Source organism: Sus scrofa, chromosome 13, assembly GCF_054392235.1.
Source record: "Sus scrofa isolate SSC_HxYL_T2T_F1_AM1 chromosome 13, Sscrofa_HxYL_maternal_Yorkshire_Landrace_v2.0, whole genome shotgun sequence".
Classification (NCBI taxonomy): Eukaryota; Metazoa; Chordata; class Mammalia; order Artiodactyla; family Suidae; genus Sus; species Sus scrofa.
The window spans coordinates 220203186-220219158 of record NC_139395.1 but is presented as its reverse complement, the minus strand read 5'-3'; the positions used below and the strand labels follow the sequence as shown (position 1 = coordinate 220219158).

Genomic DNA, 15973 nt, shown 5'->3' with positions numbered 1-15973 from the left:
CTAGTCGCTTATGATGGAGCATGAGAATCTGTACATGCATGTGTAACTGGGTCACCATGCTGTCCAGTAGAAAAAAAAAATTGTATTGGGGAAATAACAATTAAAAAAACAAAACAAACAAACAAAACCTGCTGTAGGAGTTCCTGCTGCTATTCAGCTCAGCGGGTTATGAACCCGGACTGGTATTCATGGAGATGCGGGTTAGATCCCTGGGCTCGGCTCTATGGGTTAAGGATCCCATATTTCCACAAGCTGCAGCTTCGGTCGCGGATGGATGTGGCTGGGATTCTGTGTTGCGGCAGCTGCAGCGCAGGCTGGCAGCTGCAGCTCTGATTCCACCCCTAGCCTGGGAACTTCCATATGCCCCAGGTGCTGCTCTAAAAAAACCAAAACTAAAACCAAAACAAACCCAAAACCAATCTGCCGCAGGTTCACTGAGAACATTCCAGCACCAGTAGCGATTCTCAAACTCATGGCACCCTCCCTGAAATTTAGCTCTCTGATGTCGTCAAGATGGAAATGGGGGCGCTGAGGTTGGGTAGACCCCAGAGTGGCCCTCCCTGTGAAGGCTCTGTGGGTGGGGGGTGACATTATTTTTTGGAAGGGGCTGGCACGGCACCTCCATTCTCTTAGCTAACAAGCCCTGACAACAAGCCTCCTCCCCCTAAAGAATCCTGGGATTCGGAAGGATCTCGGCTGCCCCACAGACACCTAGAAGCTGCTCTGGTTCTAAGTGCTGGGGTCAAAATCACTGCATAACTTATGAGTGGAGAATTTGTCCAGGACGTACCCTGAAAGACAGCTTCTCAGATAGCTCAGGGATGAGGGCTGCTCCAAAGAGGTCTAGGAGCAGCTGGGATTTACAAGGATTTTTGCAACAAAAATCAGGTAGTTGGAACGTCAAAAGATTACTGTGAATTAAAGAAAACCAGCCAACTCAAGTTGATGCATTTTGTGCTTTTTTTAAATTTAAATTTTTTATTTTTTGTCTTTTTTATTTAAGGCCACACCCGCAGCATATGGAGGTTCCCAGGCTAGGGGTCCAATTAGAGCTGTAGCTGCTGGCCTACACCACAGCCACAGCAACACCAGATGTGAGCCTTGTCTGCGACCTACACCACAGCTCACGGCAAAGCCGGATCCTTAACCCACTGAGGAAGACCAGGGATCAAACCTGCACCCTCATGGATGCTAGTCAGATTCGTTGCTGCTGAGCCATGGTGGGAACTCCCATTGCGTGCCTTTCTATGTATGGGAAGACACAAGAGCTGGGCTTATTGGAATCAATCCTTTGATTGCACTTTAACTACCTAGGGCTGGTATCTTTCTTTTCTCCATCCCGACTCCCTTCAGTGTGCAAGCCTGCAATGGCTGAGGGCTTGATGGCCGCAACATCTTACGTTTACTGATCTGGCAGGAGTCTACATGGGGAAAGTGGGATGGAACCCAATTCAATATGGTGGCACCCAAAAGAGGGGGAGGAAGCCCCACAGAGCAACTCCCTGGCCTGAAGGCTGCCATGCTCCACAGGTCTCTGAGCAAATCCCACCAGGTTGGAGGGCAGGGAGAACACACACTACCCCAGTTATCAGAACCCTGCCTGGCCGCTCACTGGTCTGGGCCTAGGCTACTTCCTCCTTACAAAAAGAGCAAAGACTCTGAGGGCTGATCTTACTTCCTCAACCCCCAGGAGGCTCTCCCTGGCACACCTGGAATGAATTCAGAAAGAGCCACTGGCAAAAGTCAAAACTGGCCTGGGCCAAAGCCAGCACCAGGGCCACGACTAGGGGCACGGGACAGAGGCGCCTGCTGGGCCCGATATAAGCAGCCTCTCACTCTCAGTGGGTGCAAGTGCTGTCTTAGCTTAGGTGCCCAGCTGCCTCACACTCCTCCCCCTCTTGCCCCCTAGCCCGGGATTTCGGTATCTGCTGTTTCCAAAAGGCACATTAGATGTCAGTTCCCTGAGGAGCCCAGGGGCTTGTTTGGGGTATCATTTAATAATAATACAATTGGAGCTCCTGTGGTGGCTCAGTGGTTAATGAATCTGACTAGCATCCATGAGGATGTAGGTTTGATCCCTGGCCTCACTCAGTGGGTTAAGGATCCGGCATTGCTGTGAGCTGTGGTGTAGGTCTCAGGTGCAGCTTGGATCCCGTGTTGCTGTTGCTGTGGCTGTGGTGCAGCTCCGATTCAACTCCTAGCCTGGAAACCTCCATATGCCTCAGGTGCAGCCCTAAAAAGTAATAATAATAATAATAACAATAATACAATAATAGCTCAAATGCGCTCGGCATTAGTAGGTGCTGGGTGCCAGCATAACTCAGCTTCACAACCACCCTTCCATTTTTCATATGAAGAGACTGAGGCCCAGGAGTGAGGTTACTGCTGGGGCCCAGGACTAGGAAACGGAAGAGCTAAGACCCCAGTCTAGGTTTTTATTCCCAAGTCCACTGTCTGTAGCATCTTCGCCCCCTGCTGAAATTGCCAGGATGCAGCTCCTGCTCTCAGGAAGCTCACAGTCTCCCACCTGAATGGTTGACCATATTCTGCCTCTACATTGATGACTCTGGATTTTACAAAGGAAGGTTCAGACTCTCAGCCCTTGAGAACTGTGCTCCAGACTCAGCACCCGACTCACCATCCCTGAAGGTGGCTCAGCTTCTGCTGGCTTATCTCCATTCCCCTGGGCTTCTGGAGACATTCTCCTCCCCTGCCCAGTCCCAACTGCCTGACCCCTGTCTCAGTGGCTGCCCTGGGGTGCTCCTTCTCAGCCTGGGTCACACCTCTTCCAGCTCCCCCTGCCACCCCACAACTGGCTCAGCTCAGGCAAAGAGGCTTTGCATCTCGGAGGGATGTTCTGAAGACTGAGGGATGTGCCACCTCCCCAGTGGGGCTGTCACCTTGACAAAGGCCTTATCAAGGTTGTATCTCTCCCAGGCCTACCATCTACTGACAGCAGGTGCTCAGTAATCATAGGCTGACTTTAGGGGGACTGAGCCCAGCCTCAACCCCTGGAGATTCCACCGTGGCACTGCCTGGTCCCACCTCTTCCTGTTGTTCCCTAACTCCACTGAAACGTGTCTGCCAAAAGCATGGCATCCAAGGGAAGCATATTACACTCACACTGACTCTCAGCCCTGTTCCCTGTGCAGCTGTGGGCACCCAGTCCTCTGCGGGTCTCTTGGGTCCTTGTCCAGCCCTCTCATCACCTGCCTGGTCTGGCCTTGCAGCGAAGAGGTGAAACCAGGCCCGGCAAGCTTCCAGGCATCACTTCCTACCTGCAAACCCGTGCATTTCCTCAAACAGCTGTGGGACGTGAACGGCACCGGGTTTAAATGCTGCGGGGTGACCCGCTGCAGGGGTGGGAGGGGTGGGGGTATGCCAAACTGCTCAGCGTGGTGTGCCAGGCCTGCCTGTGCCCAGTCTCACCTCCCTCTACGCCCACTGCTTGAATGTAATATGCCTCCTCACGACAGGAGAATTTCCAGCTCAGGGCGCTCCTCCTGCACCTGCGCGCTGGGCTTCTTCCCTGGAAGCGGCCTGTCTCAGTCTTTCTCCAGGCCTAGGGGACTTCCTGTCTGAGATTCCCCATGCCCCAGCCGCCCCCCTTCTCCAGGACCATGGCCTCATGACACTGCCTAGGCTTTTTTGAACATCCAGGCTGTCACCAAGTCGTCAACAGGGTGGAATCAGGTTGGTGATGTTTGCTGTCGTACTGGGGATCCCGCACAGTTCCTGGCACACAATAGTTCAATAAATGTTTCCAGAATGAATGAATGAATGTATGTATGGTGCGTCGGGGGACTGGTGGGTCCTGCAGACGTGGCCCTCGTGCGAGCTCCAGAGAGTGACTCCTTTATCGTCTCTTCCCCGATCTAGCGTTTCCCAGTCAATTCAGTTTCGGTTTCCGTTTCTTTTCTCCTTCTCGATTCAGAAAACCTGAAGCTGGAGCCACGACTCTAGAATCCAGGGGCGGGAGAGGAAGGCGAGGGCGGAGCGCGTCGGAGCGACACGCAGTAATTGGGGGCGGAGTCCGGGTGGAGGGGTGGAGCCTAGGAGAGGGGCGTGTCGGGGGCGGGGTTATACCTCGGCCCCGCCCCGTCCCCCTCCCAGCCCTGCAGCCCGTGCGCCGCGCAGCCTGGCCCGGCTGCTCCTCCCGTTCAATAGCGCGTCGCGCTCGGCGGCGGTTCTTCCGGAGCTGGCGGGCGCGCGAGGCTTCGGGTCTTCTCCGCCCTCCCCGAGGTAATGCGCCCGGGTCCGAGGTGGCACTGGCCGAAGGGAAGAGCAGTGCGATCCTGCCCAGCGCCCTCTCTGTCCCGCCCGAAGGGTGAATCCTGGGTCCGATATCACTCCGCGTTTTGTTTTCTCTTTGCGTGTGACGCCCATCCGCGCTCCTCAAAGGCAGATCCCCGGACCGGCAGTATAGGCTTCACCTGGGAGCCTGTTAGAAAAGCGGGGTCCAGTCACTTTGGCGGAGCTGGGTTGGTAGCCCTGGGTGCTGGCTTGGTGTACACGTGGCTCAGTGCACAGTCCTCAGGGAAGGTCAGTGGCCGTTCCCAAACCGTGTTTCCGGGATAAGGGCCAGCTGCCCCTCTGTGAGCGGCACTTGGTGAAAGTTTACTTTTCAGAGAGTGGGATGCGGCACAGTAGCACCTGTTACCTGCCTCTCCCAGAGGGTGATGGGAATTGGCCCAGGCTGTTCTTTCCGCCAAGTCTTCAAAATTCTTCAAATTCCAACCTAGGATGCTTCAGCTGCTCCATGTTTCATAGACTAGGAAGTGGAGGAATGCCCACTGCATGAAAACCAGCATGTGTTGGTGGACGAGCATGTCACACACTGGGCCGGTTTCTCTACACGCATGGTCCCTAATATCACAGAAATAAATCAGGACATGCAGCTCAGGGAGATGGACTCCTTTGCCCCAAGTCACACATTTAGAGAGAAATGAAAACTGAGCTCCTTCTGCCCTTCCAGAAGCCATCCTGGGCCTGCCAGCCAGCTTTCAGTTGCTCCAGAGACGTGAATCCTCCCCCATGGGAGCCTTTGGCTGAAGGTTCAGCTTGCCTGGCCCCCGGCTGGACGGCAGCTTCGTGGGAAAACCCTGGGTCAGCGGCAAAGGAACTGAGTGAGCTCCTGAGCCGAAGAAACAGATGGAAAATTTCGGGGAGTTCCCATGGTGGCTCAGTGGGAACAAACCCGATTCGTATCCGATTCGTATCCATGAGGATGCAGGTTCAACCCCTGGCCTTGCTCAGTGGGTTAAGGATCCGGCTTTGCCGTGAGCTGCAGGGTGGGTCACAGATGCCGCTTCGATCCTGCATTGCTGTGGCTGTGGCAGAGGCTGGCAGCTACAGCTCTGATTCGACCCCTAGCCTGGGAACTTCCATGTGCCACACATGTGGCCCTAAAAAGAAAAAAAAAGAAATTTGTGGGTTAAAATTTGGAGCAATTAGTTACACAAGGAGTAACCCCAGTACTGACACTGTGCATGACAAAAGGGCCATTGAGGGGCCTCACACGGGGTAGACACAAGATGGAAAATCCAAATGTGTTTATCCCACCTTGGGAGAGCATCCACGGACAGTCTTCCTTCTTAACCCCTGCACCGCTGATTGAAAAGACCATCCCTCCCTGCCCCCACCCCAGGAAAGCCCTTTCCACCCCAGTGAGGAATCTCTGGATCGCCTCAACACGGAGGGCGGGGGTGGGGGGGAGGGATCCTATTCAAGCGCAGGCAGACCCCCAGACTTGGATCAACACAGATCTCACCTTCGGGAGCAAGTCTGCAGCACCCAGGGTCGGAGGAGGAAGGAGCGTCCCACAGGGTAGGGTGAACTGTCAAAGACTTAAGATGCACACGGACAGGGGTCAGACACAATGACAACAGAACTCTGAGCCAGGGGGCCAGCCCGCTGTCTCCAGGAGCCGGTTCAGGAAACCAGTCTGCCAGGCAGACCTGTAGGAAGTCAGGTGGCTGTTGACTGGGACAGAGGAAAGGGACAGCATAGGTGATTAAATAGTCGATCCCGCCAGGGGATTGTAAGCAGAGAAAAAAGTCTGGGAGACCCCTGTGAGTTAATGAGCACACCAGAAAGCAGGCAGGCCTAACAACAAACCAAGCAAGCTCACTGAGCAACAAAACCACCCCACAGCAGCATGAAATAGGCTCTAAAATAGTAGTGAAAGGAGACCCACGTCCTGCCCGGTGAGGTTAGTAAGTTAAGAGTTCCCAGGACAGGCTTCTCTGCACAGACCAAAAACGCAAGTATAGGGGAGGTGACATTATGCTGAAACCAATGCTCTCCTCTACTTTAATATGTTACTGGCTTTTTGCTCATTTCCCCTGCTCCGTGACCGTCCCAGGTGGACCATGTAGGGCCAAGAAAACTCCGCTGCTCGTGGAGGAGGAGCTGATGACGCAGTTTAACGTCTAGTCAAGAACAAGGGAGAAAATGGTCTCTTCTCCCCGCTTTTCCTTTGATGATAAAACCGTAGCCCACTAGGTTCTGGGCATGGCCCTCCTTTGCTCTTCAGCTTGTATTTCTCCGTTGCATCCCATGCTAACGAACGCCTGCCTTACCTGTCCCTCTGCCTCTCGCTGAGTCCTTTCTGAGCCGAGACAGGGGAACATACACTCGACTGAGTCCCAAATCGCATTCTGCCCGGTTCGATTTCTACCAGCAATTCAGGAAGTCAACCAACTCCTCTAACGGTTAGCCTCAAGGGACCGGGACTTTGTCACCAGATCAGGTCTGTTTGCCGCCAGGCAAGTGTTTACTCACGAGGCAGCCAAGCGTGGAGAAGGGGGACAAGCCCCTGAAGGCAAGGGGGCTGAGGCATTTAAGGGAGAAGCAGGGTGGTCTTAGCCGCGGGGAAAGGTGACTGGAGCTGGGGGAGGGGGTGGAAGTTGGTGTTTGGCACAGGAGCATCTGGGATGCAGGTTTCTGCAGGTTCACAGAGGAGGCGCTTTGCATGACGGGAGGGGGCAGTTTCCAGCCCTCTGACATCCAAAGTCCACTCATGGGACAAACCCAGCGTTAGGGTCAGTGGTCCCAACGAGCCTTAGGTGGCAACTGTACGAGACTCGACTCCAAGGTCCTGTAAAAAACTGGGCGAGGCGAAGATGGGAATGCGAGCAATTAAAGAGAAAAAACAAAACAACCCAAACTAGAGGGAGTTTGGTCCTTGAAGGCAATTTACAAGCTGGGAGGTTTTCACAAGCTGTTCCCTTAATTTGTTAGTCTGCAAGACAAGTGCACGAATGCCTGTTAACAGCTTCTGTCGACTCTAGAGGGCGCAGTTTCAATTTGGTTAATAACTGGCAGAATCCCTAATTTTCTTGTCCCTACTTTTAATTTAGGACCATCAAGAAAAAAAAGGCTGCCGTTATTCCAGTTCCACAAGGATCAAGCCACTGGCCACCACAGTTGCCCACCCATGGTGCCCCTGAAGGAAACTGAGGCTGGAGAAAAACAGAAAGCATCGTGTGTGTCAGACGGACTGGCCCCTAGATAGTTAAGCTACATCCCTAAGGAAAAAATGTCAATGACCCCAGGTTCTTGCATCTCCCCATATATACAAAAGCACTGAAATCAGTATGTCGAGAGGTCTGGTTTTTGCGATGAGCAGTCATCTTTTTATGCTTGAGCCCAGGTTTTTCCTAGCAAAAAACAAAACAAAACAAAACAAAAAAATCCAAACCAAAAAACAGTTCCTATATATTCTGGCTCCTCCCTAACCTCTCCAGAGCAGTTTCTTAGAGCAATGGAAGCCTTCCCTCTGTTCCACTATAAAGCTTGCCCACTCCTCTGCCTGCCTTTGAGTCTCGGCCAAAACGTGGCAGTGACGGACCCCCTCACGACAGCCAGTTATGACTAAGCTAACTTTGCTTGTTCTCATGTGGGTTTCCATAATTGTTGTCAACAAAACCTCAGATCCACCATAACATGGAGTGAGTGCGTGTGTGTAGCCTGGGATAAGAACAGGGAGTATGTCTGTTTCTTGACTCCCGTGCTGTGTTCAGAGTCTTCCCATGGATGTATTGATGGACGGCTCATACCCAAATCCCACTTCCTCCTCCTCTTGGCTGCTCAGCTGGACCATATTTCCCAAGCCTGCCTTGCAGTGAGATGTGGCTGCAGAGTGGGAAGAAGTGATGCACACGGCTCCAGGGCCCGGCTCCTGGACACCTTCCTTGCAATTCTCAGCTCTCTCTCTTGTCTCACCTGCTGGACAGACAGCGAGGGTCCGGTGGAGGACTGAGGACCCCTGTAATGGTGGAGCCACTGGATAGAGGAGGCTGGAACGCTAAGTGACAGTGTGGCTCAGAGTCCTGCCACCCTGCCTTGGATCACCTCGTTGTGAGTGGAGAACACTCGTGCATGGGTTAAGCTCTGAAGATTCATGCTCTGACCTGCTGGGAAGCTGGTGTAGTGGCTTTGTTACTGAGCTCAGGTTCAGCTGCTCATTGTTCAAAAGTCAGTATGTGGGAGGCAAATGTTGGCAGCAAGGAAAGCTGCCTTAATCAGAAAGCCAGCACTCTGGGGACAAGGTGGACTCAGGTCCCCAAAGACTAACTGCGAAGATTCTGCTCAGCTATGACAGTTTTTAAAGAGAAAAAGGAGAAGAAATCGCAGTCAGTCGTTGAGGCAGAAGGCTGGGTTCTGCGTCCTCTTCCGTGGCGTGCAGGCTGGCTGACTCCCCGTCATCTCTCTTCCTGTGTCATCCTGCCTGTGGGGTCTGCCCGCGGGATCACTAAGGGGGCTGCAGGGGATAGAGGGCTCGCCATGCTTTATCACTTCTTCTTTTAATCCAGAGAAGGATCAACAGGTTAGGCAGGGCATTGTGTCTATTCAGTAGAGCCTAAGTTGAGAGTTAGGCTAAATGCCACCTAGTGATCTCGTTTTTGTAACTCAGGGGAACAGAAATTGGCAAGTAAGACAGGGACGAAAGAGCGACTTACAGCCGCACTTGTCAGACATCACCCCATTTCTACGGGATTAGGGCGAAGGTCTGTCTTCCTCCGTAACTTCTCCATGCTGACCCCCGGCGCCGTGTTCTCAGAGTGGAAGATGTTAGCGTGGGTTCTGGCATCTCTTTGCAGATGATCTTAGTTGCTGGCGTATATGGGCAGAACAAGCTGTCATTATTTGGATGCCCACAGAGATAGAGATTATCACGAGCAAAAGGGTGAACCCATTCTCTTGAGGCCAGTTCTTGGCATGGTGCTGGCCATAGACTCAGCGCAGCTCAAAACGGACCAGCTTATGTCATGGCGCTAGTCTGGTCCTCGGGCAGGTAGCTCTCCCCCTCTGGTGGCAGTTACAGTGTCTGAGAAACAGCTCAGGAGTGTGCATCGCACACCGAGTCCCTGGCTCTACTGTCCTAATCACTGACTGCTCGAGACCGCTCTTTGGTGAGTCTTCAGTTTTTCTACAAACAAGAGGCAGGGGACATAGAGGGGTCTTTGTCCTTGTGGGCGGGGTGGGCACAGGGTTCTGCTCAGTTCCAGCTGGAGTTATGTCTCCCCAGAAGATAGGTCCACATCCTACCCCCTGGAGCCTGTGAATCTTACCTTATTTGGAAATAAATTCTTTGTCCATAATTAAGCAAAGAATCCAGAGATGAGATCATCCTGGATTTAGGGTGAGATCTCAACTCAGTGACTGGCGTCTTCAAAAGAGAAAGGATAGGAGTTCCTGTCGTGGCACAGTGGAAACGAATCTGACTAGGAACCATGAGGTTGCGGGTTCAATCCCTGGCCTTGCTTAGTGGGTTAAGGATCTGGCATTGCCATAAGCTGTAGTGTAGGTCGAAGATGAGGCTCAGATCCTGCGTTACTGTGGCTGTGGTGTAGGCCAGCAGCTGTGGCTCTGATTGGACCCGTAGCCTGGGAACCTCCATATGCTGCAGGTGTGGCCCTAAAAAGACAAAAGACCAAAAAAAAAAAAAAAGATAAAGGATAGAAGATGATATAAAGACGATATAAAGAGACACAGAGGAAGACAGCCAAAACAAATCCAGCTAGGAACCATGAGGTTGCAGGTTCGATCCCTGGCCTCGCTCCGTGGATTAAGGATCTGGCATTGCCATGAGCTGTGGTGTAGGTCGCAGACGTGGCTCAGATCTGGCGTTGCTGTGGTTGTGATGTAGGCCAGCAGCTGTAGCTCTGATTCGACCTCTAGCCTGGAAACCTCCATATGCTGCAGATGTGACCCTAAAAAGCAAAGAAGGGGGTGGGGGGGCGGACAGAGGCTGGAGGGATGCACCACAAGCTAAGGAAAGCTGAGGGTAGCTGGAGCCACTGGAAGCTGGGAGAGAGGCTGGGGCAGATTTTCCCGCAGAGCCTCCAGGAGGAACCCACTCTGCTGACACCTGGACTTCAGATTTCTGGCCTCCAGAACCGTGAGAGGACAAACTACCGTTGTTCTGTGCCATCCAGTTGGTGGTGCTTTGTGATGGAAGCACACACCTGGCCCCAAGCATCTTCCCTGAACACCCGGCACCTGGGTTTGGGGTCAGTCCGGAGGTGTAAATGAGCTTTGGTTGAGGCTGTGTGTATGTGTACAGGTGAGTGGAGCACAGTAAGGGGACGCTTTGAGTGTACAACTCACGGACCCAAGAGTAAACATCAGGCTTTGTTTTTCTCAGACTTTATTGTCCACAACAGCATTTATAATATGAAGAGATTTGATTCTTCTCTTCAGCCCTGCTACTAACTATGTGTACGAGTGACCCGATTCATAAAACGAGGGGAAACGCCAAGAAGGAAAAAAAAGTATGACACCTACACTGAGACCAATGTTTTGTCATTTAATTGTCTTCTCATAATTGTTAGTTTCGATATTTACCAAAGTTCCCTAAAACCAGAGTCACTTTGCAGGACAAGGATTCCCCACTTTTACCACTTGTATTCAATACAGTTTTGGAAGTCCTAGCCAGAGCAATTGGGCAAGATAAAGAAAGAAAAGGCATCCGAGTCAGAAAGGAAGAAGTAAATTCATCCCTGTTCACAGATGATATGACCTTATATGTAGAAATGGTAAATATGCCACAAAAATTCTTACAACTACTAAATGAATTCACCAAAGTAGCAGGATATAAAACCAATACACAAAAATGAGTTGCATATACGGAAACTAACAGTGACCAATCTGAAAAGGAAATTAAGAAAATAATTCCATTTATAATAACATCAAAAAGAATAAAATACTTGCTAATTAACTAGGGAACTGAAAGTCTCAAACACTGAAAACTACAAAACATGGATTGCCAGAAGAAATTAAAGAGACACAGATAAATGGAAAGACATCCTATGTTCATGGATTGAAAGACCCAATATTGTTAAGGTGCAAACAGCACCCAACGTGACCTAAAAGGAGTCAGTGCAGTTTCTATCAAAATCCCAATGACATTTTACCCATCCTAAAATCCATATAAAAAATTCACATGGGATTTCAAGGAACCCCAAATAACCAATGAAACAACCATAAAGAAAGATACTCAGCCATAAAAAACCATGAAATAATGCCATTTGCAGCAACATAGATGAAACTAGAGAGTCTCATACTAAGTGTAGTGAGTCAGAAAGAGAACGACCAATACCATATGATATCTCTTATACGTGGAATCTAAAATATGGCACAAATGAACAGAAGCAGACTCATAGAGAACAGACTTGTGGTTGCCAAAAGGGAGGGGGAAGGAGTGGGCTGGACAGGGAGTTGGGGGTTAGTAGATGCAAACTATTGCATTTAGAATAAATAAGCAATGAGGTCCTGCTGTCCAGCACAGGGAACTATATGCGACTTCTTGGGATAGAACATGATGGAAGATGATAACATACGAAAAAGAACGTGTGTGTGTGTGTGTGTGTGTGTGTGTGTGTGTGTGTGTGTGTGTGGGACTGGGGCACTTTGCTGTACAACAGAAATTGGCACGACATTTAATAAAGATAAAATTTAAAAAGAAAAAGAAAAATAGAACAAAGCTAGAGTATTCACCCTTCCTGATTTCAAGGCTTACTATAATCCTACAATGATCAAAAGAGTGTGGTAAGAACGTGAACACGGTCATACAGGCAAGGAACAGAACAGAGCCCAGAAACAAGTCATGCACATGTGGCCGAAAGATTTTTGACAAGGGTGCCAAGATCAACAGGAAAGAGCAGTCTTTTCAACGAACGGTGCTGGGGAAACTGGATATCCAGATGCAAAAGAGTGAAGGTGGATGCTTCCCTAACACCAGGTACAAAAACTGACTCAGAACGTATTAAAGAACTCAACCTAAGAACTGGCTGCAGGAGCTTTAGAAGTCAGGGTTGCTCTGCGGACCGAGAAGTAAAGAAAAAAAGAGGCACTGGAGGGAGGGAGGATTTGCTGGCATTTTTGAACACCTGCTTTGGGACACATAGTGGGTAAAAATGGTTTCTCTTAGCCCTCTGAAAGTTCCTGTGAGCTCATTAGAGCTTAGCGTGAAGAAGAAATTAAAATTAGCCATAATCCTCCGATGGAGAGATGACCACTTGTGTTAAGCTCTTGTTTTAAAAAAGTAAGTTTTTCCTTATTCAGTTTCTCTCGAAGACTTAACAGAGCCGTGGGAGCTCACTGCAATGGGAAACAACAGAGATTAAAACCAGTACCACTCAGCCGCCTTCCTCCTGGGGACCGGGAGATACCATCACAGCAAAGCCCGGGAAGAAGGTGGCATGACCGAATTTATCTGAGTGACCAGCTAAGGGGTGCCATCCCCAGCGACCAAGGTCTGGATTGAAGCCAGAGCTTCAGGTCATGGCCCCCATTCATTTGTTCAATGAGATACGTATTACGTGGCTCCCACGTGCTGGGCACGCTGCAGGATTCCGGAAATACAAAAGAACAGGATACTGACCTTACCCCTCTGAGGTCTCAGGGTCTAAGGGGGAGAGGTGATCCCTTAACAACGAATGGTAGCAGTCGTTAAGAATACTGTAACTGGGGTTAGGGGACACAAGGGCTGGACAGCCCCCTCTTCCTGGAGGGGGAGGAAGATTCCCGGCCAAGCTGACAGCACTGCGCACACGTGAGTTTCAGACAGAAGCTCTGGTGCTGAGGGTACAGTACAGCAAAGACAGAGACAGGCAAGGACAGAAGAGTCCGGCCCCAGACCAGAAGCCACCTGCTATACCACCTCCCTTCCAAGGACAGACAGAAGCAAAAATCCAGAAGTACTGGGGTTCTTTGGGGAGTTTACCCCTGTAATGACTGAGCGAATTTGCTGAGAGTGTGCCGTGCTTCAGCCAGCCGGTGAATTTTCTCCTTCAGGAAATGCCTCTTGGCAGAAGTGTGGCTCTCTTCTTGAAGCAGCCAAGAATACTGTTCTCTTCCCTGCAGCATCTGCATCATGGCTTTCTGCAAGTGATCTCTGCTTTCTTGGAGCACACAGTATTGAATTATGAATGGGATCTGGTTGGCCAGACGTTGGGAGGTCCCCTGGAAGGGGGGGTAAGAAAAGTCAGCTGGAGAGGCCTTGGCCAAGCCCGTGGTTGCAGACGCAGTCTCAGATGCGTGGACAGCCACGTTGCTCGGTCCTGGGGTCCCGTCCCCCTCCACTCCAGTGGTCAGTACCAAACCAAGGGAAGGGGCTATTGGGCTCACCCAGTTCTCACCACCCGGGTATTCCCTCTGGCACGAAGAAGCCCGCTGTAGACTGGCAAACCCATACCACGTTCTGGACATCCCCGCCTGCCAGGAGCTCCTCCCCACCTCCACTCCACCTCCCTGGAGAGACCTCGTGGCCCTGGGAACCCAAGCCCTTTCTGGGAGCAGACGGGGACCCGCTTCAGTGCTCGCCTTGTCCCCTCCTCACCAGCATCTCGTTTGCCTGGCAGCTGGACCTCACGTCTGAGTAACTCTCCGTTCTATTCTGATCAAGAAGGGCTTCTTGAGTTCCCACTGTCGTGCAGTGGGTTAAAGATCCTGCATCCCTGCAGCTGTGGCATAGGTCGCAGCTGTGGCTTGGACCAAATCCCAGGCTCGGGATCTTCCATATGCCACGGGTGGCCCCCCAAAAACAAAACCACTTGGGCTTCTGCGCAGTTGAGAAGCTACCTTCCTTTCTGTACACCCTAATACTTTTGCACGGATGGAGGTTAGAAATCTCCAAGTCGACAGGGACACAAGATCTAGGGAAAGGCATTTCGCCCGCGCTTTGCAGAGCAGCCAGTTGGAGACAGTTCAAAGCGGAGTATCTTCTGAACACGAAGGAAAGCTGTGTTAGAAGCGGTAACATCAGTGCTTGTTGTGTTTTGCTATATTCTGATAACGGTAATTTTGCGATCTGTGCCTAGCATAAACTGTAAAGAACGTTCGATTCGTTCTGAGGATGTGCTCTCTGCCACAGGAAAAACCTTGAAAAGCGCCTCGATAGGGTGACGGTCAAACTATAAGGAGATAACACCTGAGTGGTTTTTCGCAGCCGAAAGCGCTTGGTCCCAGCAGTGGGCCTTCTCTTCTCGGCTCGGCTGAGCCGCTGGCAGCCAGGAGACCGCAGCAGCCCTCGCGGGGCAGGGAGCATCGCGCGCGACCCCGGACCCCGGTACACTCACCATGAAGTACGCGTTCACGTGCACCCCGATCTCGGTGATGGAGGAAACAGGAGACGGTCCGTTTACGAAAGGCAGCCTCAGCTGCAGGCTCTGCGGATGTTCCGCCACCGGGTTGAAGAGCTCCTCCCGGACCGCTTTGAGATCCACCCTGTAGATGTCATCTTGACAAAAAACCAGCTGCTCCATCCTGAACTGAAGTCGGATCAAACCTTCTGCTCTTTCTGCTGCACGTGCTGCTATGCTGTCCACTTTGTTCTGGTTGGATGAGAAGGAGATTATGTCTCTTTTATGCTCCCCCCCGGCCCCTGCTGTTGTGTAAACAGCTTAGGAAGTACCATTATGTTGAACACGGAACTAAAACTAATCGGAGGTCAAAAAAGGCCTGAGACTTTTTTTGTTCGTTTCTTTTTAGGGCCGCACCTGAGACATATGGAGGTTCCCAGGCTAGGGGTCGCATAGGAGCTGCAGCTGCCAGCCTACACCACCGCCACAGCCACGCCAGATCCAAGCCGTGTCTGTGACCAGGCTGGGGCGACGCTGGATCCTTAATCCCCTGAGTGAGGCCAGGGATCGAACCCCTAGTCTGCATCCTGACCTCATGGATGCGAACTAGGTCAGGTTCTTAACCCACTGAGCCATCGTGGGAACTCCAGGCCTGAGACCTTTCAGAAGGTCCCTTTGCCCTCAGCCACTGTCCTCCTCAGCCGGACCTTGTGCTCTGCCCCCGTGTGCGCCAGGCCCCCCTCGTCTCCCGCCTGTCCTCTCTCTACCCTGACCTCTGACCTCTGTGTCCTCCCACGCCCCCATCTCAGCATCTCCTTAAGGCATCGTGGCCTTTTTACACCCATTCTTGTCTCTGTGGGGGACTCGACTCCACGCTCTGGAGAACGACCCCAGCACTGATGACTCGGTGGGGAAACAGCTCCAAGTCTGTGTTTCCCAGAAGCCCTGCAACTCCCACATCACCCTCTCGTCAAAGGCGTCGGGAAAGGAAGGGACGACAGAGTGGAGAAAACTCACGTCTTGGCTTCTGAGTTTCAAAGAGACGTTGGTACAACAAAGGTGGAGGCAAGAGCGAAAGACCTGACCTCCATAAGGGCATAACTTCTTTTTTGGAGTGTGCGTTGCCCAAAAAAACCCCTCATGTGTGCAGGTTTGAGACTGCTTCATGGATATATTTGTGTGTGTGTGTGTCTTTTGGCTTTTTAGGGCCGCACCCACGGCATAAGGAGGTTCCCAGGCTAGGGGTCGAACTGGAGCTGCAGCTGCCGGCCGGCACCACAGCCACAGCCACGCAGATCTGAGCCACACCTGTGACCTGGGCCGTGGCTCATGGCAACGGTGGATCCTTAACCCACGGACTGAACCTGCATCCCCATGGACACTGT

General features: G+C 51.7%; 1 long non-coding RNA gene across 2 annotated transcripts; it reads left to right on the top strand.

The window, feature by feature from the left end:
* Positions 1-4115: 4115 nt before the first annotated feature.
* LOC102159603 (uncharacterized) lies at positions 4116-7597 on the top strand. 2 transcript variants are annotated; one of them, XR_307292.4, is made up of 2 exons: positions 4116-4242; positions 7362-7597. It is a non-coding gene; the product is annotated as an uncharacterized LOC102159603 (long non-coding RNA). The 2 variants fall into 2 exon arrangements; XR_014825215.1 differs by lacking the exon at positions 4116-4242 and adding an exon at positions 5154-5291.
* The last annotated feature ends 8376 nt before the right edge of the window (positions 7598-15973 follow it).